Source organism: Sus scrofa, chromosome 4, assembly GCF_054392235.1.
Source record: "Sus scrofa isolate SSC_HxYL_T2T_F1_AM1 chromosome 4, Sscrofa_HxYL_maternal_Yorkshire_Landrace_v2.0, whole genome shotgun sequence".
Taxonomy (NCBI): Eukaryota; Metazoa; Chordata; class Mammalia; order Artiodactyla; family Suidae; genus Sus; species Sus scrofa.
The window spans coordinates 57529327-57556333 of record NC_139386.1 but is presented as its reverse complement, the minus strand read 5'-3'; the positions used below and the strand labels follow the sequence as shown (position 1 = coordinate 57556333).

At 33.7% G+C, this 27007-nt stretch overlaps 1 pseudogene; it reads right to left on the bottom strand.

Annotated features, from left to right (window-relative positions):
• Window positions 1-18060, bottom strand: part of LOC110260479 (pyridoxal phosphate phosphatase PHOSPHO2-like) — a 109778-nt pseudogene extending 91718 nt beyond the window's left edge.
• Window positions 18061-27007: the final 8947 nt, after the last annotated feature.

Genomic DNA, 27007 nt, shown 5'->3' with positions numbered 1-27007 from the left:
TAATTGATGATTTAATGCCACAAAAACATATTAAATACATATGAATTTCTATGAGGTAGGTTAAATGAAAATAAAGTTTAAGGAGAAATAAGATTTTTAAAAATTAATTGAATTTTATTTAATAAGTTATAGTGATATGAAATTATTAGAGTATATGATCTTCAGTATTATTGAAAAAATATTAATAATATTTCAGATACTACATTTTTGCAACAATATAAAACTTTGATGTGATATTTTAGAAACCAATTTAAAAATTTAAAAAATATTTTTGTGCTTATATAAATAAGGAAAATTTGAAAACAACAGTTGTGAAGTAACAAATTTAATCAGCTATCTAGTTTCAGTAGTGGTAAAATGTCTCAGTAGTAAGAAAATATCTGAAAATGATGGTAGTGATAAAATGATTTTTAAATGTTATATGAATTTATTCATTGTTTTTTGTCTTTTTGCCTTGTCTAGGGCCATTCCTGCAGCATATGGAGGTTCCCACGCTAGTGTCTAATCAGAGCTGTAGTCACCAGCCTATGCCAGAGCCACAGCAATGCGGGATCCAAGCCGCATCTACAACCCACACCACAGCTCATGGCAATGCTGGACCCTTAACCCACTGAGCGAGGGCAGAGATTGAACCCACAACCTCATGGTTCCTAGTCAGATTCATTAACCAGTGAGCCACAACGGGAACTCTGAATTTAAATTTTTAAATAAAGATTATTACCTTTGGTAGGAACTGGGCTGAACTGCAAAAGTGTGTGTGGCAAGGATGGTTGCTACTCTTCTACATCTACATACTAGTTGACCTTTCTTGGTCTTGTAGTTTTGTGAGGAACAAATGATAAGTTCTGACCAATGAAATGTAGGTTCCACTTCTGGGATGAAGCAGTTAATAGCTTGCTGAGACCAGCTCAGCAGGATGGGGCTGAAGAACGGGTGCTGTGGAACTTAAGGAAAAAAAAGTTAACATAAAACAGGACACAGAGACACTTATCTTAAGTAAAGGTGGGAACCGGGGGACTCAAGGTCTCAGGGACCAAGAGCCCTGCCTCAAAAAACCACACTGGTTTTATTGTGCTCTTGAGGATTATGTCAAGTGAAAAAGGGGTTGAAGGTGCAGGTATAGGGTTTTTTTTATTATTTTATAAGTTATTTTATTATTTTAAAAGTCACTTAGCTGGTAGATGGTTAAACTTTTACTCTAAACTTTAGGCATTTAAGAATCGTGAGCATTTGAGTGAGATATCTATGCATAGCATTTCAGAGAATCCTCACTGCTTCTGCATGCCTATTTGCGGCAACCCTGTGTGCCTAGGTTTGCACCTTGGTTCTCTTTGCTAATGCATATTCTGCTAACGACCACTCATAAACCACTTAGCCATGAGGCTCATCTTTCTTTTATTCTTTACAGGACATATCATGCTTCTGCAAATGGCGTGCCAATCTACACAGGTCCAGCTTGCCTAGACCAATGTATTATGTCCTCATTCAGCTGACCCCGCAAATAACCCATGCCTTTAGGTCTTTGTTCTTAAGCTTAAGTCATTTACCATCACCATGACTGTTTCTCAAGCAGGAAGATGGGACAAAGTAAGGAAGGTCAAGATGGAGTTTTCAGCAAAGAGGCTAAGAAAATATTATAAAAACATGTCTCACAACAATAGCTGAGTTGCTTTTTCTATTTTATGCTTTCAATTTTCAGTGACCTTGGGGGCCATTTATCAGAGATAGCATAGCTTCCTGTTGGAGGAGAAGCCACAACCTAGAGCAATCTTTATTTGTGCAAGAAACAACATTTGTGATATTAAACAACTTTGATTTTAGAATGTTTATTACAGCAAACATTTCATCAAAACGTTGATTTGATTAATCAACAATGGTAATTTGAAGTAGACTACTATCAAAATGACTCCAAACAGAGGAAATGTATTTAGTGTTTGGTCAGTAAGCAGCAAGGAAAATGCTGTTATAGCCTGAAAGAGGAAAATCCACTTTACTTGTACTCAAGTGTTTTGTAAACATATGATTTATCAAAACTTGTAGAGCTGAAAGTCTGCTATGGAATGTGAAAAAAATGGGAAGAGTTACCTATGACATAGAGTATCTTAGCTAAAGCAAGGTATAACATCTACATACTGAAACCAGAAATCACTAAATGAGGAACAGTTTTTGTGTTAGTGAATATCAGTAATTAATTTTGTATATATTATGTTCAATGCGCTTCTTAAACACCCAAAGAAATAGTATTCAGGGATTATGCACTAGAGCTTTCAAACATGTAGAGGTTATAATATGAAGAAAGATCACAAAAAATTTCTTCTTGGAGCAGTCAGTATGGTAGAAGGATAAAAGCAGAGCAAAAAAGACCCAGAATTGCCAAAGCAATTCTGAAGATCAAAAACCAATCAGGAGGCATAATTCTCCCAGACTTCAGGCAATATTACAGTGTGGTACTGGTACCAAAACAGACATACAAACGAATGGAACAGAATAGAGAACCCAGAAATAAACCCAGACACCTAGAGTCAATTCAACTTTGACAAAGGAGGCCAGAACATAAAATGGGAAAAAGACAGTCTTTTCAGCAAGTATTGCTGGGAAGCCTGGACAGCTACATGCCAAATCAATGAAACTAGAACACGCCCTCACACCATGCACCAAAATAAACTCAAAATGGCTGAAGGACTTAAATATAAGACAAGACACTATCAAATGCCTGGAAGAGAAGATAGGCAAAACATTCTCTGACATCAACCCTATGAATATTTTCTCAGGTCAGTCTCCCAAAGCAACAGAAATAAGAGAAAAAAATAAACCAGTGGGACCTAATCAAAATGACAAGTTTTGCACAGCAAAGGAAACCAAAAAGAAAACAAAAGGACAACTTACAGAATGGGAGAAAATAATTTCAAATGATGCAACAGACAAGGGCTTAATCCCTAGAATATACAAGCAACTTCTACCCCTCAACAGCAAAAAAGCCAACAACCCAATTGAAAAGTGGGCAAAAGACCTAAATACACATTTTTCCAAGGAAGATATACAGATAGCCAACAAGAACATGATAAAATGTTCAACATCCCTGACTATTAGATAAATGCAAATCAAAACTACTATGGTACCACCTTACATGGGTCAGGATGGCCATCATTAATAAGTCCACAAGTAACAAATGTTGGAGGGAGTGTGGAGAAAAGGGAACCCTCAGGCACTGTTGGTGGGACTGGAAGCTGGTATAACCACTATGGAGGATAGTGTGGCGGTATATTAGAAAACCATACATAGAACTTCCATATGATTCAGCAATCCCACTCTTGAGCACATATCCGGACAAAACTCTACTTAAAATAGATACATGCACCCACATGTTCATTGCAGCACTATTCACAATCTTGAGCCCACGACATAGAAACCACCCATTTGTCCATCAACAGATGATTGGATCAGGAAGGTGTGGTATATATACACAATGGAATACTACTCAGCCATAAAAAAGAATGAAATAATGCCATTTGCAGCAACATGGAAGGAAGCAGAGACTCTCATACTGAGTGAAGTAAGTCAGAAAGAGAAAGACAAATACCATATGATATCACTTATATCTGGAATCTAATACATGCATAAAGGAAACTTTCCACAAAAAAAGAAAATCATGGACTTTGAGAATAGACATGTGATTGCCAAAGTGGAAAGGGAAGGTATTGGAGAGAGAATGTATACATGGGTGTGTAACTGAGTCACCATCCTCTACAGTATGAAAAAAAAAATATGTATATATATAAAGAAATAAAAAGAAACAGAGAGAGAGAAATAGGAGATAATGCTACAGATCTATATTTTAATGAGTTTTGATGTAATATTAATGACTCAAAAGTGGTCTTATTTGAAATTGGATGTAGGAGAGAAAGAATTCCATATATATTAATGTCAGAGAAATAGGAGTGTGTTTGTATTCCAGTGGGATTACTCTAGTAGAGAGAAAAAATTAGAAATTCATAAGAAAAAAAAAGTGTCAGAGCAGTTTCTAGTGTAGCCCGAAGCCTCAAATATAAGGATTGACCTTAACTAAGTTCATGGGAGGTTTATAGTAATAACAGAGGCAGTAAAGAGCCCAGATGAATGCAGCTGAAGATGGGAATTCTGGAAACAGTAATATGGCCTTCAAATTTGATTTTAGTTTAAAAGTACCTTAAATCCTTAAATATTTGAATCTGGAGTAAATATTTTCACATATATTTTGCCCATGTTGAAAACAAATTAATTCACTGAGGCTCCAAAAGGCCAAAGAATAAAAGGGATATTAAGAGAAATTTTAGCAAACCATGAAAAAAATGTTATGTGAGTTAAAAGTGATGTAAAGAGGAGTTACAGTCATGGCTCAGCAGTTAGCAAACCTGATCAGCACCCATGAAGACATGGATTTGATCCCTGGCCTTGCTCTGTGGGTTAAGGATCCAGTATTGCCATAAGCTGTGATGCAGGTTGGATCCCATGTTGCTGTGGCGGTGGTATAGGCCATCGGCTTCAACTTCCATTGGACCGTTAGCCTGGGAACCTCCATATGCCATTGGTGGGGTCCTCAAAAAAAGACAAAAGACAAAAAATAAAGAAATAAAAAAATAAAAAATAAAAGTGATGTAGAATTCAAGATTTGTGCTTATCTCTAAAATTTATTCTTATGTGCAAAACTATTTCTGTGATTTTTATATTTTGGAAATATTTAATAATTTAAATACATTACTGGTAGTTTTGTCTGGGCTCTTGCCAAGTGCTTTGCCAAACCTTAGTTATTCCTTAATGCTGTGTTTGTTTGTTTATTTATTTATTTATTGGTCTTTTGTCTTTATAGGGCCACACCCATGGCATATGGTGGTTCCCAGGCTAGTAGTCTAATCGGAGCTCTTGCTACCTGCCTATGCCAGAGCGACAGCAATGCCAGATCCAAGCATCATCTGCAACCTACACCACAGCTCATGGCAACACCGGATCCTTAATCCATTGAGTGGGACCCGGGATCGAACCTGAAACCTCATGGTTCGTAGTCGGATACGCTTCCACTGCACCATGACAGGAACTCCAATACTATGCTTATTTTTAAAAAGTACCTTTATTAATGGCTTTCTATTGAAATATTTAGGTATTCCACATTTTTTTTTTTGTCAGAACCTCAACAGTTACATACTTTATCTCCTAATTTTAAAGACTCCTCAGGTTTTTAAAATATTTTTTGCTCTTCTTTCTTTGGTCTTTCCATAGCATGATAGAGTAATAAACTGAAAACAGTATTGAATTATGTAACTCCATACACAGACTGTTAATCATATGTGTCAATGATTGAGTCCTCTGAGAGTCACTAACTTGTAGCATAATCTGCATTACCACAAAAACCCAAATATTGCTCTCCTCTGAACATTTAAATTGAGAGATTTTATCATAGAATTTAAAATTGAAATTTTTGAATATATATATGTTCAGGAAATTGAATATTTTCTTTGTGAAATAAAATATAAATCAAATTAATAATAAGACAGATAAACTGTAAATTGATTCACTCCACATTGACATATTATTCCCTTGATGTATATGCTTTACACAAAATTATCAATAAGGTAATAATTGAGGTCATTTTTAAGCATTTAATCTTAAATTATTCTCTTTTATTTCTCACTTAAAAATGGATTTGAGTTTACAAATATTTTGCTGTTTTATCTACATAGTATCAAAAATAATGAAGCAATGGCAAATATATTTTATTGAATTCTATGGAGACTTCTGTCAGGTTGAGAGGGAAAATATTGCTAAAAATTGATACTATATTCATGTAGTCTTCATTTCCAGTTCAGAACTTTAATCTGAGGCAGTTAATGAAAATAATTTGAAGTAAAAGTACAGTGATTATGTTTCTTCTAACTCTAAATCAGAGGAGTCACAGTCAACTTATGGTTCCTTTTAACTTGGATATTATTATTATTATTATTATTATTATTATTATTACTATTATTCAGTCCAGAAACATTACCATAAAGAAAATAATAGCAAGCACAAAATAAAGATTTCGTATGTTTTTTTCTGATGTAAGAAGGATGGATACTGTATTCTTAGTGATGATGCCGAAAATTCAGTCAATCTCACCCCAACAACAGCAGATAAGTAGAAACATGTAGACTCAATTCAATGATGAAAATGAAAATAAATGAGTTAGAGGAAAATTAATTGCCAGAATGTTCGGAAGTGAAGAAAAACAAAGAAAAAAGTAACATAAACAAATTAAAATCATAGAGAGTAGAAAGATGTGATTAAATTTTAATGAAAATCTTAAATCAACATCAATAAACTCTCTAGTAAAAACGCTAAACTAACAAATGGTTATTTTTCAGACAGAGCTTGTGAATAACCTCCAAATGCCTAACTTACTTTGGGTAATCTCTGAAGATGGGGTAAAAAAAGATCAGTTTTAATGTTGCTTTAGAAGAGAACAATTAACTCAAGAACAAGACAAATAGATTGATGGAATAAATCCATTCCTTTCTCTGGTATGAAAAATCATTTCCCTAGGGATATGGACAACCCCAGTGGATGAAGCACCAATCATATAAATATTTACAAAATGTACTTTACATACTGTAAATTAAGTTTATGCAGAATCAGCTTAGAAAATCTGGTTATGTTTTATCTGTATGGTATATATAACCTTAAAAATGTCATTTTGAATGCACTTTCCGTGGGGGAAAAATAACTGTAGGTAACAGTATTCTGTTTCTGAAATCTCTGGAAACAGAGTGGTCTTACCTTCTGCTTATTGGCTTAGTGCTCAGAAAGGATTCTTTCATTATCTAATAGGAGTCCTATAGAAAACTGTAATTACCTAACAAATTAAGAGAAAGATAGTCATCAATTACCTAATTATCCAGCAAGTAGAAGAAAGAGAATTTTGGCGTCCTCCTGGATGTAAGAATATTAACTCTGCATCTCAGAAGATGCTAAATCAGAGGTGCCAAAGGTCAAATACATCTTATGATCATGCAGTCTTATTTTGGTATTTTACAGTAGGCAATGATTGATAAGGTCCAGCAAATTAGTTAATATGTGGATTTCCTTTAATAGAACAAATTTGTAAAACTCTAAGAATATTTTCTGAAATTATATATGGGGTATAGATTCCATATACTTTATTTTGACCCAAGCCAATCTGTAATAAAATGAACATTTAAACAACTTTTATTACAAAAACATTAGGACTGCCATACAAATAAATATAAAGTAATCTAAACATTTACTCTACTCTCATTTTCATCACCATGATAGGAAAATATAATAGAATATAATATCAATCTATGGAAATATATTCATTGTATGAATTATGTCAATTAGTACATGCAAAAAATTAATAAATTCCACCATATGTTTTCTGTCTTAATCTCTGGGATTCTAAATTAATGTGACCTCATCTTTAAAACAAGGCTTTAGGAGTTCCCGTCGTGGCTCAGTGGTTAACGAATGGTTAACGAATACGACTAGGAACCATGAGGTTGCGGGTTCGGTCCCTGCCCTTGCTCAGTGGGTTAACGATCCAGCGTTGCCGTGAGCTGTGGTGGAAGTTGCAGATGCGGCTCGGATCCCGCGTTGCTGTGGCTCTGGCATAGGCTGGTGGCTACAGCTCCGATTAGACCCCTAGCCTGGGAACCTCCATACGCTGCGGGAGCGGCCCAAGAAATAGCAACAACAACAACAACAATAACAACAACAACAACAACAACAAAAAGACAAAAAAAAAAAAAAAAAAAAAAAAAAAACAAGGCTTTATACTCACTCTTCTGGTAAACAATGTTTCCATGCCATTAAGGCTGACTCAGAAGTTGAAATTACTTCAACAAAGTGATGCCAACATTGGAAACCTCTCTCCTGGAGGCATTCAACTTTGGAATCACTTTAGATTTAAAATGATCCAAAACTTAATCAGTTATGGAATGTAACAAATTAGTCAAGAGAAAATATGGATGAACTTGTATCTATTACTATCTGCCTATTCAGTCTACAATTTTGCTTTCTATTTTCTTAATCTATCATTTTCTCCTTCATTTCGTATATATATTTCCTATAAGAAAAGATAAATTATTTTAAATAGCTGGATTTGGTAATCTTATTTGGATCAGATTTGCATTTTATATAATGGAATTTTTTTGAATAGAACATAGAATGAAATCAGGTTTGTTTCCTTTAGTGGATTTACAATTGCTAACACTGCTATTTCTTCCCTGATAGCTACTGAAGAAACATCATATATGCAGACCAGCAGACAAATCTGAAAAATACCAAATATCATGACAGGAACTTTGAATCATAGTTTGTTTTTTTCCCCATAGGGAGACATTCTTCTGGTCCATTAAATTATTCTTCAGTAAAAAGCAATATTCTGCTCTCATATAAAAGCAAGTGAAGTATATTTAATTCTGCCTTGCATATCTAGCAATACTGATTTAACATATATATATATATATATATATATATATATATATATATATATACTTGTGTGAGTGTATACTCCATATTCCTTATAGTGATAACTTTAGAAACCAAATAAGGGTCAATATTCTTTTAGTGAATTAGTCAAGATATCTCCATAAAGTGGGTTGTGAAATTCAAAAATGGTTTTTATCCCAAAGAAAGATTCTATATGGAAACTAATGGCATCAAGATTTGTATCAATCACTTTATCTTCAGCATGACCATCTTACCATAAAATGAGCAAAATTATTTGAAGGCATCTTAAGAATTCTGGAAAAAATTTTAAGTTATTATCCTATAGTTTTTCCTTTAGAATTTATAAATAGAACGGATTTGGGGCAATAACCCATAAGGAAGTATGTGTATAAAGAAGCTGAAAGGATTAACAAAGGGACTTGTGTTGATTTTGCATTTTCATACCAGGCAGAGTATTTAGATATCTTGGAAGGGGCAGATGGAAAAAAAATTTAAGGCATATATGTAGGAAGTGAAAAGTCCTTGAGTAATCATGGCTTCTCTATAGCTTCTATTATAATCATTATGCCCTAGCAGTTCTATCTCTCTAAAGAGTAAGGGCTTCATGTGTGAGCAGTTCATATGGTATTAACAGGTCAGCTTGGGCTTCTGTAACAAATGACCATAGACTTGGCAGGTTAAAGTTTTTTTTTTTTGGTTTTTTTGTTTTTTGTCTTTTTGCCATTTCTTGGGCTGCTCTCATGGCATATGGAGGTTCCCAGGCTAGGGGGTCTAATCACAGCCACAGCAACGCTGGATCTGAGCCCCATCTGTGACCTACACCACAGCTCATGGCAACGCCAGATCCTTAACCCGCTGAGCAAGGCCAGGGATCGAACCCGCAACCTCGTGGTTCCTAGTCGGATTCGTTAACCACTGCACCACGACGGGAACTCCAAGTTTTTAAAAAATATATATTTTATCATAGTTATGGAGGCTGGGAAGACTAAAATCAAAGTGCTGGCAGATTTAATGTCTTACGAGAGTTCTCTTCCTAGCTTACAATGCCCACCTTCTTCTATCTTCATATAACAGAGAGAAAGAACAAATTTCTTTCTCTCTTTTTCTAAGGGCACTAATCCCATTCATGAGGGCTCTACTCTCATGGCTTAAATAATTTTCAAAGTCCTCATCTCCTAATACCATCACATTAGGGGTTGGGATTTCAACATTTGAATTCAGGGTGACATAATTATTCAATCCACAACAGATGGTAGGCAAATTCAAAATGTTCATTATTAAAGTATTAGTACAAATTGTAAGGGTTTTTTTTAACAGCTATAAAAATTTTTTTCCCAAAATTAGTGTGACATTTTCTTCAAGCTAACAGTATGTGTATGTATGTATGTAATTATTCAAAAGTTGATAATTTTCTAATTCTGATTGTAAGGGTTTAGTTCCTCAAGGAATGCTTCAGTTTACCCTGTGTCTCTAAGTGTCTAAAAGTCAGTTTATATGAACAGCTTTATATCCTAAACACATAGTGAATTCTTTGAAATCATCAAATCAGCTTCAGTGCAGTCTAGTCTGTATTCACTAAAGGCTGGTAAGACAGCAAAATTCATGAAAGAAAATAAGAGAAGAAATGCAAAATTTTACTATTTGAAAACCATTCCTTGTTAAGTTCCAAATACATAAATTTAAACATATATTGCAATGCATATTGTTTTATGAACAGTAGCATATGGAAAAGAATATTGGATTTGGATATGAAGTCACAAACTCTTGTGTTTACATCCTTCAGGTAGAAAACTTTTTCATATATCCTTAATCTTCTTGGCCTTATATGTTGAAAAGTTCACAGTCTCTCTACTTTCATCACAGAGATGTGCAGAGCAAAGAAAATAGTGTATGTGAAAATGAGAATCTTATAAACTGAAAAATCATTCGAGTTTCAAAATCTTTTACTTGTTTAATAGTTTACTGAAGGTAGCTGCTATCTGTTATATGCTATGACGTCAGTTCAAGCAAGGTTATGAAATATTAGTGAATAAAATTCAGGTTCTTGCATGTTAAAGTGGGTCTTAAAACAGTAATTGGATTTTTTAAAAGTAAGAATAATATTATAAAATATAGATATTCGCTTTAATAACACAATTGGCAGAGTTATGTTGGTAATAGAGATTTCAAGCAACTTGTGAAGAAAAGAAGATAACATTACAGGTAAAAGACTGGACAATTTCAAAAAGATCGAAAGTCTGGATTGTATTCCAAACCCTCAGCAGCATACATTTGCTTAGTCACTGTTTATTGCAGCTGCATTCTCAGAATCTATTTTGTTTCTACCCTGTGTCATCTCCACTAGAAACAGTAAAACTCCTCTCCTCATATTTATCTTTTTTCATTTATAATATAAGGCTATTTCAAAGATAGACTATATTGACAAAACTGGGATCACATTTTTTTCACATTGTAAATGCACATTATAATTTTATTTCATTTTGTTTCCTGGTTCACCTTTGACTGTTACAGACCTGGATTTTGCTTAATGCCTGTACTCCACAAGAGTCTCGTCCTTTTCTGATAGTTGTCTCCCTTCACTGGACTGTCTTCTCTCTCATTTCCCAGTAGGCTGTAGTTCTGCTAGTGCACAATGCTGAAGTTGTGCTTCACTGCATCCTTAAAGTTTGGCTCTTTGCCTATCCTGTCCCTGAGCACACTATTTTACTGAACTGAATAGTAACTACAGATACTGAACATGCACAATTTTTATCCAAGACTGTTATTGTAATAAAACAAACACCCAGTCAGCCTCCGTTATATGTTAAATGTAGTTTTTAAAGATCTTATTGCAGTTTCAAATGTTTCTTTTTAAAGGCATTGTGAAGTTAGGAATTGAAGGTCAAAATAGTTTTTATTCTGTGCATCAATCTTTTAAAACCCTGTTATCAGCAAGGTCTCCTCTAAAGAATGTATTCTATATAAATGTTTCAATCACGGTTCATTTTAAAAAATAAAGATGGAAGGTCACAAATGTTATCTGATTGCCCTTGGAAATACAGAACTGTGTATGAGATTAGGAAATTGTTTCCCTCCACATTGCTGTTTGATACACTTGTAGTCTCAAAAGGACTGTTCCCACTGTATATAAACGACCATTGCTTCAAGGCCATTCAAACAATATTTCGTCTTTAGTAAGGAAAACAAAAGAAATATATACAAAGACAGAAACATATCTCAAAATAACTATACAGTCATATTCAACTACTGTATTGAATAGCAGGCTATGTTTATTGTTCACAAAGCTAATATCCTCTACTATCAAAGGACAAAGCTCATGCACACTTCTGTAGGTCCTTTATATAGTACTCTTATAATATGAGAAATGAAGTGTTTTAGCTTTTACCTCTGTAAGCCTTTAGTCAGGAATACTGATGGCTAAGAATATTACTAAGATTCTCTATGATCAGTATTTTAACCTGCAAGTTTAATTTCTGACTATAAAATTAGTAATGAAACAAAACCATGAATAATTACACAAAAAAGCACTCATATTCTTCAAATTGTCTAACATAGTTATTGCTTAGTAATAGTTTTCTGCAAAAAATGAATTGAGTATAAATACAATCATTTTGAAGCAAATTGCATTGCACCAGATATATTTCATCACTATCAAAAATTATTCCATATGCAAAAATACTTTAGATCAATGTAGATCCAAATGATTATCTTAAGTAAAATTAATAATTTAATCTATGCAATTGAGACTAAATATTTAATATTTCTAAATGACGGCAAAAATGAATAGAAAGCAAAAGGTCAATCTTAAATAGAATTCCAAATATCAAAATTTTGATAGTTTAATTTTTATACTAGGGTCCATTGACCTAGCTCTAGGACTCAAAATAGCATAATAAATGACACTGAAATGAAACTCCATGTACTGGCATCTAATAATTTGGAAATGCATCAAAAATAGTTTGAGCTATTCAATCAGTATTTCCTGAATGAAAGGCTTATTTCATTTTAGTGTAAGCAGATTCTGAGGTATTAAAATGACACACTGTGCGTGGAGATCATGAATACCTCATAAGAAGGCACCGAATTTGCACCGTGAAGTAAGCTACAAAAACTTTCTCATCAGGCATTCTTTTATTTAATCATCATTAATTACTGGGTGTCTTTCATGTACCAAAGTGTTTTTGATGGTGGAAAAATAAATAGATATAAAAGTGTCCTAATCATGTAAGTTTATAATTTAGTAAAGGAAACATACATATAAATCAATAAAAAGAATTCAATGTGGAATCTATCTATATACATTTACTGGGAAAAAATAATGGTGAAAATAACATGGACATGTCCAAGGAGTTTCAAAAAGAGAAGAGTTGATTATGAAACATGAGCAGATTTTTTTCAAACTGGGAGGGGTTACTTAGATTTTTTAAAGCCCACTACTATGTATCGAATAAAAGATAATAGTTAAGTATAAAATCTATTTTAAAAAAGTGTAACTACAAACAAAAATGGGAAGGAGAAGTGACATAACTGCACACTCCTTTAAGAACTTATCATGGATCCAGAGCCTAAATTGCCAAAGCAAAAAATCATCTGGGGCGGATGCGATGAGAAAGAAACGTACTATTTGTGGTCCTTCTTGGACTGTGATTTGATTGTTCCCAAGCTTCTCCCTTAGACATTGCTTTTCAACAAAGTCAGAAAAAAAAAATGAGTTACATTTTAAAGTACTACCTAGGCTGGGCCAGTTATAAATGCTGCAACACCCATCACATTCACCAATCAGCAGCAAGCATATTTGAGATATTTCAATTTCTCCCAAGATTTCTGCCTGAAAATCAGGGCTTATTTCTCCCTAATAACTAAAGAAGTGAGGGTCATATTTTTATTATCCAATACTTAAAACATAGATACTGGCTTATCAGAAATAAAATCATTCTTTCGGGAGGCCTACTTACAAGTTATCACATTGTAAAAAAGTCTCTATACTCTCTTCTTGTTCAGAAGTCTAGGGTAAATATGTATATTTGGTAGAGATATTCTCAAATTCTCTCTTATTTTTCCTTTACTTAATTTCGCTGTCTCCCCATTAATTATCTCTCAAAGAAAATTATTACACAGAAAAATTTCAAAACATTATAGTTTATCCTTTAAAATCAGTTAGGAAATATGGAATTTATCCAATAATAAAAGTCAATAGATGGGCTCCTAAAAGGGGTAAAAAACAAAAAACTGCTCATGGCAAGTATCACAAGAATAGATTTTGGTCATGTGTCATGAGTGATTTTAAATTTTAATTTACATATGTCATCATGTTTAAAATTACATATGATGTGCATTATTACATATTGCACATGTACAAATATTTGTTTATATTTTGAAAATAAATAAACTGTCCCATTTTTATTAAACATAGTATTGAAAGTACTAGCCACAGCAATCAGACAAACAAAAGAAATAAAAAGTATCCAAATTGAAAGAGAGGAGGTAAAATTGTCACTGCATGCAGATGACATGATACTATATAGAGAAAACCCTAAGGACTCCACAAAAAAACTACTTGAACTGATCAACAAATTCAGCAAAGTAGCAGAATACAAGATTAACATTCAGAAATTTGTAGCATTTCTGTATGCTAAAAATGAAATATTAGAAAAAAGACAACATCTTTCAAAAGCACACCACCAAAAATTAAATACATGGGAATAAACCTGATCAAGAAGATGAAAGACTTATATGCAGAGAACTATAAAACATTAAACAAGGAATTTAAAGAGAATTCAAAGAAATGGAAATATATTCCATGCTCCTGGATTGGAAACATTGACATCATAATAATGGCCATCCTACCCAAAGCAATCTACAGATTCAATGCAATCCTTATCAAATTACCCATGACATTTCCCACAGAACAAGAACAAACAATTCAAAAATTTATATGGAGCCACAAAAGACCCAGAATTGTCAAAGCAATCCTGAGGAACAAAAACCAAGCAGAAGGCATAACTCTCCCAGACTTCAGGCACTATTACAAAGCCACAGTCATCAAAACAGTGTGGTACTGGTACCAAAACAGACATACAAATGAATGGCACAGAATAGAGAACCCAGAAAGAAACCCAGACACCTATGGTCAATTAATGTCTGACAAAAGAGGCAAGAATATAAGGTGAGGAAAAGAGAGTCTTTTCAACAAATGGTGCTGGGGAAACTGGACAGCCACAGGTAAATCAACGAAAATGGAACATACTCTCACACCATGCACAAAAATAAACTCAAAATGACTTAATGACTTAAACATAAGACAAGATACTATCAAATTCCTAGAAGAGAACATAAGCAAAACATTCTCTGACATCAACCTTGAAAATTTTTTTTTTAGGTCAGTCTCCCAAAGCAACAGAAATAAGAGCAAAAATAAACCAATGGGACTTAATAAAACTGACAAGCTTTTGCACAGCAAAGGAAACCATAAAAAAATACAACCTACAGAATGGGAGAATATAGTTTCAAATGATGCAACTGACAAGGGTTTAATCTATAAAATATACAAACAATTTATATAACTTAACAGCAAAAAAACCCCTGATGACCAAATTGAAAAATGGGCAAAAGCTCTGATAGACATTTCTCCAAAGAATATATACATATGGCCAATAGGCACATGAAAAAATGCTCAATATCACTGAGTATTAGAGAAATACAAAAAAATACTATGCAGTACCACATCACACCAGTCAGAATGGTCATCATTAACAAGTTAACAAACAACAAATGCTGGAGAGGGTGTGCAGAAAAGGGTACCCTCAGGCTTTGTTGGTGGGAATGTAAATTGGTACAACCATTGTGTAAAACATTATGGAGGTACCTCACAAAACTAAATATAGAACAAATATATGACCCAAAAATCCCACTCTTGGGCATATATCTAAACAAAACCTTTGCTGTGCAGTAGAAATTGACAGAACACTATAAATTAATTATAATGAAAAAATAGAAATCATATAAACTTAAAAAAATAAACTGAATGTCTGTATCCTTTACATCAAATTCACAAATGAATTAAACCAAAAAAGGATGATCTGTCTTAAGAGGGACCATGTATTGTAACTTTGATGATCATTGCACAACTATAAATGTAATAAATTCATTGAGTAATATAATATAAAAAAATAAACAGAACTGTACTAAATACCAAAAAGAAAAAACAAACAAACAAAAAAAAAATAAGGGTCCCTGTTTCATTAAAATCTGTAAGGCAATGGGACTATGCAGCACCACTTTAGAAGCCTTGTACAGAGAGTAAGCGAACAAAATGTTTTTTGTGTATCTAGGTCCCAGGAATGTCAAATTACAGATGCTCAATGGCATTTTGAAAAAGGAAAAACAGGAAACGGTTTTTGCCATTGGTAGTTAGCAAGTTTGTAAATTTAAGTTAAATTACTCACTGTGGACTGCTAGATATGTGTCAGGAACACATTGAAGAGGATACAATTCTTGTGCTCATAGGTAAAATCAAGAGTCAGAGAATATAATTAATGTTATTGATCTCATTTATTGTGCAGCTGGATGAAGCTTGGAGAAAATGATTGTTTTTCTAACCTCACAATAATATTTGTTAAAAGGATAGGTATAGGGGGAAAAGGATTAAATATCAATCCAATTTATCATTCTTCTAATTATAATGATATTGACTCCTAATATCCTTTCAGAAAGAAATATGAAATATTATAACCCTGAAAGTTAATACAGAATAATTTCCCAATATGCTAAATTCTGTTCTCTAGTTGATCTCTTTATTCAAAAATCTTATGGTCTTGCAGTCATCATAATCTAACAATCAATACACCATCATATTAACTTAAAGATGCTAGTGACAATTTTGTACAAATAAAAGACTACTCTGTTTGCAATATTTTTGCTATTACCAAGGCTGGATTTGAGAAATAACTGAACAACTGCTTTGTACTATGATGAAATTGGGAAAAAAATGAAAGTATGTATTATGACATCAAATGAACTAATTTCAAATAATGATAAAACAACTTATTAAATTTGTAAATATATAAAAGTTAGCCAGCTGGAGTTCTCACTGTGGTGCAGTGGGTTAAGGATTTGGTGTTGTCTCAGGCAGCTCCGATCGCTGCTCAGCATGGGTTTGATCCTCAGCCTAGTCCTGTGGGTTAATGATCCAGCATTGCAGCAGCTGTGGTGTAGGTGGAAGCTGCAATTCAGATTGGATCCTTGGCTTGGGAACTTCCATACAGCAAGCAAAAAGAAAAAAAAATTATCCACCTGGAAAAGTGATGATAATAATATGAAACTTGTGAAATGGTTGTGGAGGTGAGTGTGAGATACACACATATGAATATAGCATCTATCTCAGTGTTGGTCACACAGTAAACATTTAAATCTTACTGTGCCTTTTAGTCTCTCTTAACTATCATTACTTCAAATGGATTTCTAATGCTGCCCACCAAATATACAATATTTTCCTGGTTGATTCTTACTCCCATTCTCCTTTATCTTTAATCCACAGCACCTCTCCTCCATGCTCAGAGATGATAACTATGTATTCCATTTCAATAAAGAAACATAAGCAGCCAAAATAATTTCCATAAAATTTAACCAATCCATCTCCACACCTGTATACATCAATAAATATATAACCTGGGGACTCTCTTTTTGCTGTGCTTGAGGCATTCATGCTCTAAGAAAAGACAAAACATTCCAATTGTTCACCAGTTCCTTCTTGGCAATTCAAAGGCATTGCACCAATAATTGCATTTTCTTTCCTACATCATCAGTTTACCTATTCCTGGATTCCTCTAACAGCAAGCCTAAATGAGACATTTATGCCTGTTACAAAGAAACACCCTCTTGACTCTGATTCTCTTTCTATCATTGTCCTATATGTGTTCTGACCTTAAAACAGTCCTGAAAATGTTCTCCATACTCATTTCCTCTCAAATATGCTACCTTGAGTTTACCAGATGAGTCTTTTGCCATCTCCTCTCTACCAAAATTGCTTTTCTCAAGCCAGTGCTCATCTCTCTTTGGTGAATCAAATAGGCAATTCTCATTTTTTATATTATGTGATTTTTCAGCAGTATTTGGTTGATCACGAATTTCTTCTTAAAATATTGTCTTCATGTAGTTTCCTGTTCTAGGGGTGTGGGAATATTTGTTTTAGTTATTGTTTTCTTTGGCTTTTTCCTGACCACAATGAGCTACTTCATCTCAGTCTTCTTTGGTGGTTTTAGGTCCCAGGTCCTAAAATTGAAAATATATCTTCTTTAAAAATTTGATTCCATGAACTATAGAATCCTTTACACAACAGCCTACTGACACCTCCACTTGAATTTCCAAGTGGATCCTCTAATTTATCTTTGTTAAATCAATATTCTGATCAGCACCAGCTCCTGATATCCTCCTTGTGCAATCTGTAGTCTTTTCCATTTCCGTGGTGACAATTTTATTTCTTCAGCTGCTTACCCCATACTTGACTCCTTTCACATCATCATCCACTCTGATAGGAAATTCTGCTGCCTCTACTTTTAAAAACCTTATGAACATTGAGGGCATTCTGTTAAGTGATATAAGTTTGAGAAAGAAAAATACTCTATGATCTGTTCTATATGTGGAATCAAAAAACAAACAAACAAACAAAAACTTAACTCATAGAAACATAAGCGAATAGTAGTTGCCAGGGCAGAATGTAGGTGGAATGGAGGAAGGTTGCCAAAGTGCACAGACTTCCAGTTTAAGATAGATAGGTTCTGGGATCGTATGGGGTTGTAATGCATGACGTGGTGACTATATTGTTTTATATTTGAAAGTTCCATGGAGAGTATAATTAAAAATTCTCATACACATGCATATGCACACACACACACTGAGTTGTTAGATATCTGATTGTGGTAATCATTTTTCAATGTATACACAGATAAAATTACTATGTTGACTTACTTCACTTAGTATGCATCTATGTTGCTATAAATGGAATGATTTCATTCTTTTTATGGTATTCCATTGTATATATGTACTACATCTTTTTAAACCATTCATCTGTAGATGGACATTTAGGTTGTTTCCATGTCTTGGCTACTGTGAATCATACTAGGTAGAGTAAGTCAGGAAGAGAAAGACAAATAACATATGATATAACTCACATGTGGAATATGAAATATGGTAGCAGAGAATCTATCTACAAAACAGAAACAGACTCATGAACATAGATTACAGACTTGTGGTTGCCAAGGGGGAGGGGGGAGGTAGTGGTATGGACTTGGATTTGGGGGTTAGTAGATGCAAATTATTACATTTAGAATGGGTAAACAACAAGGTCCTACTGTATAGCACAGGGAATTATATTCAATCTCTTGGGATAGAACATGATGGAAGGTAATATGAGAAAAATAATGTGTGTATATATATATATATATATATATCATAAATTGGTACAACATTATAAATCAACGACACTTTAAAAAAGGAAAAAAGTACTCAGTGTTTCAAGAAAATTACTACTGACAATGTTTTATATATATATATATATATATATATATATATATATATATATATATAGAGAGAGAGAGAGAGAGAGAGAGAGAGAGCTGGAAAAATTAAAAGAAAAATAAACAAAAAATTAACTCTTGCACCAGCTATGATTTACCACCATGATCTCTCTTTGTAGATCAGTCTGGTATCTTCCTAACTGGTCCCTGTGTTTCCAGTTTTCTTTCTAAAATAACATTCCAAGAGAGAGATTACCTTGATCTTGTTAAAATGTGAGGGAGAGTGTATCATTCTTCTAATTAAATTATTCTAAGACCTTCTCATATCATCATAAGTTAAAATCAAAATGCCACAAGGGCCTAAAAGCTGCTTCAGAATCTGACTCCATTATGTATCTCTATTCTTCCACTATTTACTTAAACAATTATCTTCTTTCCTCTCCACTTTGTATGTGCTTCTCTCTCCGTCTGGAGTATCCTTATCCCAGTTAGTCCACCACGTCCATTCCCTCAGTTCTTTCTGGTCTTCAATTAAAAGTCAGTCCCCCCACTGAGGCCTTCCCTGACAATTGTATATAAAAATACATCTCACCTAATTAGCAATAGCTATGACTCCTTTCTCTTCTCATTTATGTTTCTCTAAAGTAATTGCCATTATCTAACCTGATATCTAACCTAGTCTTTTTAGGGCTGCACCCTCAGCATGTGGAAATTCCCAACCTAGGGCTTGAATTAGAGCTGCAGAGGCTGGCCACAGCCACAGCAATGCCAGATCTGAGATGCATCTGTGATCTACACTACAGCTCACAGCAATGCCAGATCTTAACCCACTGAGTGAGGCCAGGGATTGAACTCATGATGTAATGGATACTACTTCGATCCATTATTGCTGAGCTACCAGGGGAGCTCCCTAACCTGCTGTATATTTTACATACTCATTTGATTAGCTATATACTCCCAGTAGAATTAAAAATATAAGAAGGTAGTGATTTGTGCCTTTTAAGTTCCCTGATTCCATGTGTGTCCTAGAATATGTCCTAATTTACAGTGAATATGCAGTAGATATTCATTGAGTGAATCATTTAAATAAAGGATCTCAGTCTTTCATAAAGTTTATTAATAAAATCATTAGCCAATGTGACAACATACTTTAAAAATTCATGGTGTTAGAAGAGTTTATATAGTTTCCAGTTCAGAAGTGATATTAGATATTCTGGCCAAGACCAAAGGGCAAGTTAGTAGCTCAGACAAGTATTGAACTCATATTTAAGAATTTCTATTTCAGGAATCCCTTCAATGATCCACAGTTTCCTATTGAGAGTGAACACCTTTCAAAAGTTCAGCAAACACTAATAGGACACAGAAATCTTAAACTACTAATATGGATATATCTCCATTTTCATTTGGAACATAAATTGGAGATATCTTCAGTGGATTAAAGTGAAGGTGAGAATTAGTAAATATGGCACTGAAGCTGAGGATGTAATAAAGAATGTCAGGTGGAAAGTTTAGATTTACAAATGATCCTTGCACAGATTTTATTAAAGAAATTGAAGCAAATTAGATCACAGGATACAGCATCAAATAAGAGAGTAGTCTTGGATGAAATTCTCAGCTCCAGAGCAATTTTAGAGTTGAAAAAACTATTGACCAGAGATAGTAAAAAAAAAAAAAAAATGACCAGAGAAATAATTTTAAAAGTAGTAAGTTACAGCATATCTAAACAAGGAGAACTTCAAAGGAAATGTCTGTGAGAAATGCTAAGGAGAAGGAAATAGGATGGTGCAGACAACAGTAATCCAATGTTATGAGAAAACAAGTTTGTATAACAGAGAAGAGAATAGGTTCGGCAAATATGTTCAAGACTTTCAAATTATTTTGGAGTTTTTATCATTTTATTTCGAAAATGTCCTTTATGACTGTTGGTTTGTCATGGACTGAATATTTGTGACTCCCAAAAATTCATAAATTGAAATCTTAATCCTCAATGTGATGGTATTAAGAAGTGAGAGTATTGAGAGGTAATTATGTCATAAGGGTGGGACCTTTATGAAAAGGAATAGTGCCCTTATAAAAAAAGACCCTAGGGAGCTTTCTTGCCCTTGCCATTATGTGAGGCAACAGCAAAACATCTACAACTCAGAAGAGCGTTCTTATCCCAATACCAGATTTCTAGCCCTGAGAATTTTGAGAAATAAATTTCTGTTGTTTATAAATCACTCAGTCTGTGGTATTTGTTTTATTAGCCTGAAGTAATTAAGACTACAACTACCTAATTTCCAAGTCATAATATGGAGTTAACCAGAGTTTTAATTTGGACAGAAAATTACTAAGTAAAATTATGTTATAAGAATAAAATTGTAGAAGGCTAAGAAAGACATGAGTCCTTTAAAAAGAATACACACAAATAAAAATAAAACCAGATTATTATGTAATGTAATCATTAAAGTCTATAAAACTGTCAGATTTTATCACATTAATTATATACCTGCTTTCCATGATTGACATTTTGAGAGACTTGACCATTCTTGATAGTATAGCCAATTAGGACAAGTGTTCATAGAATTGGATATATTAATTCAGCTGCTTTAAAAATTATCTCAAGAAGCATCACAAAAAAATATTTTACATTATAATTATTAGATAAGTTATGCAGAAACAATTTTTTTCCTTAATAGAATATACTTAATGCTCTTCCCTTATGGGATACGGAGAACTCACCATCAGGTGAGATTTTTATTTTTTGTCTCTTGTCTTTTTAGGGTGGCACCCTTGGCATATAGATGTTCCCAGGATGGGAGCTGTAGCTGCCAGCCTACACCATAGTCAGAAATGCAGGATCCATGCTGCATCTGTAATCTACACCACAGCTCGTGGCAATGCCGTATCCTTAACCTACTGAGCAAGGTTAGGGATCAAACCTGCATCCTAATGGATACTAGTCAGGTTTGTTAACAATGGACCCATGATAGGAATTCCTAAAAATTCACTGATAAATTTGGAAACAACCTAAAGTTTATTTCAGATTCATATTCTATTGATTTGGGGAAGAATAATACAATACTGCAATTGATATAAAAATTATGTTGTCATAGACAATTTCACCCTGCCTCACCACTATATGCATCATTAAAATGATGTAATTTGGCATGCAAAAATGAGAATTCCTATAAAATTATTATTATTATTATTATTTGGGTATTTTTAGGGCCACACCTGCAGCATATGGAGGTTCCAAGACTAGAGGTCAAATCAGAGCTGTAGCTTCTGGCCTAAACCACGGACACATCAATGCGAGATCCAAGCTGCATCTGTGACCTACAAAAGTCACACACCAGATTCTTTTTTTTTTTTTAACATTTTTTTTTTTTTTTGTCTTTTGTCGTTGTTGTTGCTATTTCTTGGGCCGCTCCCGCGGCGTATGGAGGTTCCCAGGCTAGGGGTTGAATCGGAGCTGTAGCCACCGGCCTACGCCAGAGCCACAGCAACGCAGGATCCGAGCCGCGTCTGCAACCTACACCACAGCTCACGGCAATGCCGGATCGTTAACCCACTGAGCAAGGGCAGGGACCGAACCCGCAACCTCATGGTTCCTAGTCGGATTCGTTAACCACTGCGCCATGACGGGAACTCCACACACCAGATTCTTAACTTAATGAGCAAGGCCAGGGATCAAACCTGTGTCCTCATGGATGCTAGTCAGATTTGTTTCTGCTGAGCTACAATGGGAACCTTATCCTATAAAATTATTGAAAGTCATAATTATTAGGCCAAAGCTTAACATAGTTCATTTTCATTATATTTACTATAGAATATTTAAGTTTAGTGTAAGTCAAAGAGCAAAAATCTATCACTTTGATCCACAGTATTTAATAGTGTCTGGTTTTCAGTGATTAAAAAGACAGCTGTTATTTTCAATATAAATAGCATAACTAATATTTAAAAATCATTCATATATAATATTATTTGACTTTGTTAGAATTCCAAGGTGATGATAGTATATGATGCAAATATTTCTCTTAGTTGCATCTGACTAGAGTATAAAAAATGAAGAAATTGGAAGTTATATTCCTCTGATCCTGAAAAAATAGAGATTTTTGCTTATTTGAACTATTAATCTATTAAAATATTTTCAAAATTTATTTAAATATGCAATTTTGTTCCTTTTTAGCAGCTGTCATGAACATCAAATTTATGTATGTTGTTTGATGATGATTATGCATTATGCAGTATTAAAATATATTTGGCTGGAAAATTAGATATTTATGCTGATATAATTTAATAATATATTTTTCTTACATGAAGATCACATCTATACCATCATAGCAACTCAGTGATTTGCTCGTGTAGTGGACTGGTTTACAATACATAGGTGTGTATGCAAAAGTGCTTTATAAAAGAGACTTAAAATTGTACGGATGTGGTGAGAAAAATTTAACTATGTTTCTAGTTTCCTTCTGGAACAAAGAGAAATGAAGCAGGTAACAGCTGCCAGTTTGGACTGGAATGGTCACACTTTAATTAATGGCTATGCCCTGCATTTACTAGAAGGACTTGGAATTTATATATAATGCATTCATCATGCTTTCATAGAAAATGAAATCCACAAGATAGTATAGTGAATACAATATATTCTGAAAAGCCAGGTAATTTTTCTACAAAGGGTGAAGAGTAGGTTGAGCACCCAGAGCTCAAACTTCTGTGACAGTCTGTATGTGCAGCAAATGACACTGTTTCAATTACCACCAATGGCTCCTTAGTGCAATCCATCTTGATGTCATTTAATTGTCTTAAGTAAAAACCATGGGCTTTTAACTAAAACAATTACATGAGAGTGTTAAGGAAAGCACAAGCTGATTCCATGATTTGGAGAGTGGGATCAAACGTTAAAAAATAGTTCACTGTCATTTTCAATTAATGATAGGAACTATTGGAGCAGTTTATTTAAATTATTTCATGAATAAGATTTTTGAAACACTAAACGCTCAATCGACAGCTTCTCTTTATGTTACTGAATTCTAAAGCATATTACTGAAGTGTCTCTTGAAGATATAAATTTATATTATAAATAGACAATCTCATTTTAAAGTGAAACTTCTCAATAATCAATTGCTGCCCTAATACTCATTCTTATTAGATAATAAGGGTATGGAGAAAGGAGAGAATGTTAACCAAAACCCAGTTAGAAGAATTTTTTTTATTAATCCATGGGCAAGAATGTCCATAAATCATTTATGAATCAAAAAATCCAATGGTCTTCAACTATCCTTGTCATAAGTAAAGGAATCACGAATGTCTCACCAGAGTTTTTGCCATGAATAATTAGAAAAATGGAATTGTCATCATTTTTGATAGGGAATATCAAGTCTGTTTCCATATAGATTATCAGGAGGTGAACTTGAAGTGAGTTAATTATATTAATTTGAGATTCCACCTAATCACTAGATATATCTAATAGATATTATACATATAAATTTATAATATAAAATTATTGATATAAACATAATTATTGATGTATCTATTTGGGAGTTTCCATCATGTAAGTGGTATTTAGATCTATGAATTTGCATAAGATCTCCAAGATACTAGTGTAGATAGACAAGAAGAAGACACTCAAGGTCTTTTTGTACTAACAATTCTTAGACAGGAGCATTGACTAATAAAGAAAAGGGAGAAGAAATGACCAGTGAATTAGTAAGGGTAAAAAGAAAGAAAGAAACATAAATTATTGTATCTTGGAAGCCAAGTAATTATAACATTTCATGAAAGAAGAGTTCAACCATACCTAATGTTCCACATAGGTCAAGTAGGCTGTGGGACCAAAATCAACTATTGGATTTTTTTAAAGAGTCTTTTCAGTTGTAATCGCTAACATACGTAGAGAAAAAGTATAGGTAATAAAGGATTAATTTTTCTTAATCTAGGTAAATCTCATTTGGAATTTTTTAAATTTTAATTTTAAATGATTTTTTTCCATCATAAGTGACTAGATATACTTCCCAATGCTATACAGCAGGATCTTGTTGCTTATCCAATCCAAAGGCAATAGTTTGCATCTATTCACCCCAGATTCTCTAATCTTAATAAGTGTGATGGCAAAAGTTTTATTGGAGTGGGTTTGGGAAACTATGGAAGAAGAGAAACCAGAATTGTGTGTATAGATAATTCTTTTAAGAAGTTTTTCTATCAAATGAGAGAAATAATGTAATTTTTTGAGGGGAAAATTAATTCAAGAGAGGGTTTCTGTGTTGTTTGTTTTGTTAGTTTTAAATATGCTATTTTAAATAAATATCAGCAATTTTATATACAGAGGAAATGATTCAATCAGTAGAAGGAAACAAACATAATATGAACAGTCAAATGCAGTGTATGTTAGGCAGTTTTATTTTAAACAGCTACAAGTAGGAGTTCCTGTCATGGCTCAGTGGAAACAAATCTGACTAGCATCCATGAGGACACAGCTTTGATCACTGGATTCACTCAGTGGGTTAAGGCTCGGTTGCAGACAGGGCTGTGATCTGGTGTTGCTGAGGCTGGCATTGGACAATTGCTACAGCTCTGATTTGACCCCTAGCCTCCTGGGAACTTCCATATGCCACAGGCGGGACACTAAAAATAATAATAATAATAATAAAAATACAGCTACAACTAATGCATTGTTCTAACCGTTTAAGTGAAAAGCAATAATTTTTGAAAAGTACTTTAAGCAATTTTCCCTTATCTGACAGTTTACATTGTTTACTGTAGTTCCTTTTACATATATGATCTACCATTTCCCCATGAGGCAGTTACATTTTTGAGGCAATAAACCAGTGAGTAAAATCTCGTCCCACTTACCATAGTGACAATACCAGGTAAACCAAGTCTAAAATAATGAGTGCATGGTATCCCCTGGCTAAAAGGATTAAGTCCAGTATAGTTGATTCAGTATTAAGCTTGTTCTGCACAAGATGATCTGTTAATTGGAGACCTGTGATTGCTGAAGCCATTTACTAAAGTAGAAGAAGCCAATTTGAAGAGGAAGTTGATACAGGGGGATCACAAGCTTAGAGAATTTTAAACAAACCATGCCAGAGCCTTGAGCAAATTGTGCCAAGGAATTTTAATTATGTGAGTCAATACATTCTCTCTATTGTTTAAATAAGTTTGAATTGAGTTTTCTATTTCTTGGAATTAAAATGATCTTAAATCAAGGAAGTGCAGAAAAGCAAACCCCAATTTACATAGTAGGCACTCGTTAATTTATGCAGTGATAACGATCCATATAAACTGCTTTCTCAGGACAGAGCATATTGTGAACTGCTAATTATACCCCTGATAACAAAATTTATGACCATTTCCTATGGTCATATTTTTTTCCATCCAGTGGCTAAAGGGACTGAGGAAAAGAAACCTATTCTTTGATTGAGGATAAAGATACATGAACAACAAAGAGTAGGTATTATCTAGTAAAGGCATCATTGATTGTTCAGGAAGGCAGGAAATACAGGTCATAAAGCTGACTTTTCCATTCTATTTGACAAGGCTTTTTTTTTGTATATCTTTTAAGTGAAAAATTCAACTAGATGACTTTTGTTTTCATTCAATTTTCAATAGCCCTTGACATTGCGTAGGATATGGCTATTTATTGCTTTGATTTTCATTAATAAGATATTGTTTTATCAAATTCCACTATTAATAGAGTATGACAGCTTTTGCATGATCAAAGAAAAAAAGAAAATAGCCCTCTTTTGGTTGTTGTTGAGTTGTATGAGTTGTTTGTATATTTTGGAGATTGGTCCTTCTCTATTGCATCATTTGCAAAGATTTTCTACCATTCTGTGGGTTTTAATTTCAGTTTTTTAATGGCTTCCTTTGCTGTGCAAAAGCTTCTGAGTTTAATTATGTCCCATTGGTTTATTTGTATTTTTATTGTCATTATTCCAGGAGGTGGATCAAACAAGATGTTGCTGTGATTTATGTCAAAGAGTGTTCTGCCTATGTTTTCCTCTAGGAGTTTTATAATATATGGCCTT